Below are 3,976 nucleotides of genomic sequence, written 5' to 3'. Positions count from 1 at the left end.
GACTGAAAAATCTTAGAAAAGTTATCGTATCTGCCAGCCTTTTCCCAAGATATTTTAGCTGAAAAATCAGTTACTAGACCATCCAGACGCATCTTTAAGCGGATGCAGATTTCTCCCTGGAGTAACGATGAAGCGTGTAAAAATAATAATAAAAAATAATGTGACATATTAGGAATAAAAAATACCCCGTCTCCACAGGACACGGTTGCACAGTCGCTCATAACAATAGACAAGATAACATTTAGCTTTTGCAAGATAATACAAAAGAGAAGAAGAAGAGGAAGAAGAAGAAGAAGAAGAAAAGTCTGAGGATGGGATCTGAGCTAAGCGATGAAGATGATACGAAGTCTTGGGAGAGATGGAGAGAGGAAGAGAGAACCTTCAGATAAAGTGGAATGACTAAGATGCTGAGTCAAGTCGCCGCCGGGAGTGCACTGCAGGAAGAGACGACGACCGGCTTAGGTCGAGGACGAGAGTGATTTGTATGGAGGGATTGGGTTGCCTGGAGGGGTATGGCCTTCTGTCGAGGCTTCCCAGTGAGAACGCAAGCTGGCTTGACCCATAGATAGAGAGTTCTATCTAGATAGTTGGCTGACACAGAACGGGCAAGGGGATCGGATATGGGATGCACCTATGGGAAGAGAAAGGAGAAAATGGCCCGGAATTTGCTGAAAAAGGAGAAGGGGAGAAGGAGAGGGACAGGGAATGAGAGAGGGAGGGGGAGAGGGAGGGGGAGAGGGAGGGGGAGAGGAAGGGGGAAAGGGGGGGAGAGGGAGGGGGAGAGGGAGGGGGAGAGGGAGGGGAGAGGGAGGGGAGAGGAAGGGGAGAGGGAGGAGACGAATAGAAGAAAAGGACAAAAAGGAAAAGGAAAGTGAGTTAAGGGTAAATGTAAGGGTAAGGGTAAGGGTAAAAGTAAGGGTAAGGGTAAGGGTAAGGGTAAGGGTAAGGGTAAGGGTAAGGGTAAGGGTAAGGGTAAGGGTAAGGGTAAGGGTAAGGGTATAGGGAAAGGGTAAAGGTAAGGGTAAGGGAAAGGGAAAGGGAAAGGGAAAGGGAAAGGGAAAGGGAAAGGGAAAGGGTAAGGGTAAGGGTAAGGGTAAGGGTAAGGGTAAGGGTAAGCGTAAGGGTATGAGTATGAGTATGAGTATGAGTATGGGTAAGGGTAAGGGTAAGGGTAGGGTAAGGGTAAGGGTAAGGGTAAGGGCAAGGGTAAGGGTAAGGGTAAGGGTAAGGGTAAGGTAAGGGTAGGGTAAGGGTAAGGGTAAGGGTAAGGGTAAGGGTAAGGGTAAGGGTAAGGGCAAGGGTAAGGGTAAGGGTAAGGGTAAGGGTAAGGGTAAGGGTAAGGGTAAGGTTAAGGGTAAGGGTAAGGATAAGGATAAGGGTAAGGGTATGAGTATGAGTATGGGCAAGGATAAAGATAAGGGTAAGGGTAAGGGTAAGGGTAAGGGTAAGGGTAAGGGTAAGGGTAAGGGTAAGGGTAAGGGTAAGGGTAAGGGTAAGGGTAAGGGTAAAAGTAAGGGTAAGGGTAAGGGTAAGGGTAAGGGTAAGGGTAAGGGTAAGGGTAAGGGTAAGGGTAAGGGTAAGGGTAAGGGTAAGGGTAAGAGTTTAGGGTAAGGGTAAGGGTAAGGGTATGGGCAAGGGTAAGGGTAAGGGTAAGGGTAAGGGTAAGGGTAAGGGTAAGGGTAAGGGTAAGGGTAAGGGTAAGGGTAAGGGTAAGGTAGGGTGAGGGTAAGGGTAAGGGTAAGGGTAAGGGTAAGGGTAAGGGTAAGGGTAAGGGTAAGGGTAAGGGTAAGGGTAAGGGTAAGGGTAAGGTAATGGTAAGGGCAGGCTAAGGGTGAGGGTGAGAGTGAGGGTGAGGGTGAGAGTGAGGGTGAGGATGAAGATGAAGGTAAGGATTAGGTTGAAGATGATGAACGATGAGGTGTGTTGTTTTTTTCGCATGCGTCCTAGTTATGGACCAAAAGGTCACCTATTGGCATGCTCCTCCTTTGTTATACTTTGTAGGATAAAGGTGAAATTTAGAGTGAGGTGAGAGTGAGAATGAGAGTGAGAGTGAGAATAAGAATTAAGAGGAGAGGATCAATTAGTCAGGGCATGATCCGCTTGCCAAAGGATTTGGGAGAGACATCCCTTTGATTTAAATAGGTAAGGAGGTAGACAGGAAATAGTATGCATAAGGACGGTAATTTAAGAGGTCTTATTGTGAGCATTACTTCACTGACATTGTTAATACCTTAATGCTTTTATCACCGATAAACACGATTTCTCTAGTACTCTAAAATATCAACTTAACTTTCAAAATATATTTAAGAGGCCTTTTTATGAACATTACTTCAATGACATTGATAATATCTCAATGCTTTTATCACTGATAAACACGATTTCTCTAGTACACTAAAATATCAACCTAACTTTCAAATATATTTTTGTGATCACTATAGATTTAGGTTAATATGGACAGTGCTATATAGGAAATACTTGAATAAGGGTTACAAAGGGTTACAAAGGTGGAGCATGCCGACAGGAGACCTTTTGGTCCATATCTAGGTCGGATGCAAAAAACAACAAGAACATAATAATGACAAACAAATAAATGAATAAATAAAAACTATAATAATGTAAATGATAAATAAAATACATAAATAAATGCATAGGTATAGTTAGATAATAAACAGGTAAATAGTAAATAATAATAAATTGACATAACTAATAATAAATGAGAATCAAACAAATGATAATAAACAAACGGACAAATAATAATAAAATAAATAAAAATATAAAATAAATTATAGTCATTGCAACTTCTCAGTGGTATTTTTTTGTGTGTGTTTTCCTGCATGTCGTCAAACGACTTAATTCAGTCATGGGACATAACTAATAACAAATGAAAATCAAACAAATAATAATAAACAAACGGACAAATAATAACAAAACAAATACACAAAAATATATAAAATAAATGATAGTCATTACAACTTAATTCAGCCGACGGACAACCTCCCCACACACACCCCACACACCCCACACCCACCCCGACACAGGAACTAGTTGAGGTGAGACTGCTAGAACGGATACACGGGACAATGAGGAGGTTATATTCATGTTCAGAGCTAACTTAGGACGTCAGTTTAAAGGAACGCAGGTGACGGAGATGGATAGTGGATAAGGAAGAGAAATGATTGAGGAAGATGAAGCTGAAGGAAGAAATTATGTAGACGGAGTAATCATCTGAATGAATGGCGGAAGTCTCATGAAAGTGGAATTAAAAATGGAGGAGAATAAAGATCAGTAATGGGATAGATTATAACTTCGAAGTGATGGGGGAGAGTCGAGAAGGAAAGGTAGTTCGGGATAACTCTTCAAGGTTTCCAGCAAATAGGTTGCGGTCTTGAGGTGCCAAGAGGTTGGGGAAAATATCGAAGGTTTCCAGGAGGACGAAGACTTCTGAAGATGTTTTGAGGTCTGGAAAGAAGAATGGGAATTTAGGACGGAAGGGCTGGGAATTTGGAATATGAGGGATGAAGAGGAGAAGAATCTTGGAAAAATATACTATCATGAATCTCATGAGAATCATAGGTCACGAGCCGGAGGGTGGGAGTGAGAGTTGGAAGCTTATATGTTTGAGTCTCTGGCTTTGGTATTAGTTGTGTTTGTGGTTGGTGGCTGTGGCTGTGGCTGGGGCTGAGGCTGGGGGGGGGGGGGCTGGTGGTCTGAGGGGCTGGGTGGGGAGTATCAAGGACCAAGAAAGGCTACGAATTTGGTTTTTATGGTTGGAAATTAAGAGGTAATTGTTGGAAATTAAGAGTTAATAGTTGGGCGTTGTGAGCTATTGGCTCAATTGAGGTTGGAGATCGAGATCGATGGGACAGGGAGATGAATATACAGGGGTAAGGGTTGCAAACTTGAAAGCTGGATGGGTTTAGGTTTGGGTGTTGTAGGTTTAAAGATATGTTTAGATTAAAAACTGTAAGATTAAGAT

Source organism: Oratosquilla oratoria, chromosome 2 (genome assembly GCF_046742065.1).
Source record: "Oratosquilla oratoria isolate Oo_2021 chromosome 2, ASM4674206v1, whole genome shotgun sequence".
Classification (NCBI taxonomy): Eukaryota; Metazoa; Arthropoda; class Malacostraca; order Stomatopoda; family Squillidae; genus Oratosquilla; species Oratosquilla oratoria.
This window is presented reverse-complemented; position numbering follows the sequence as displayed.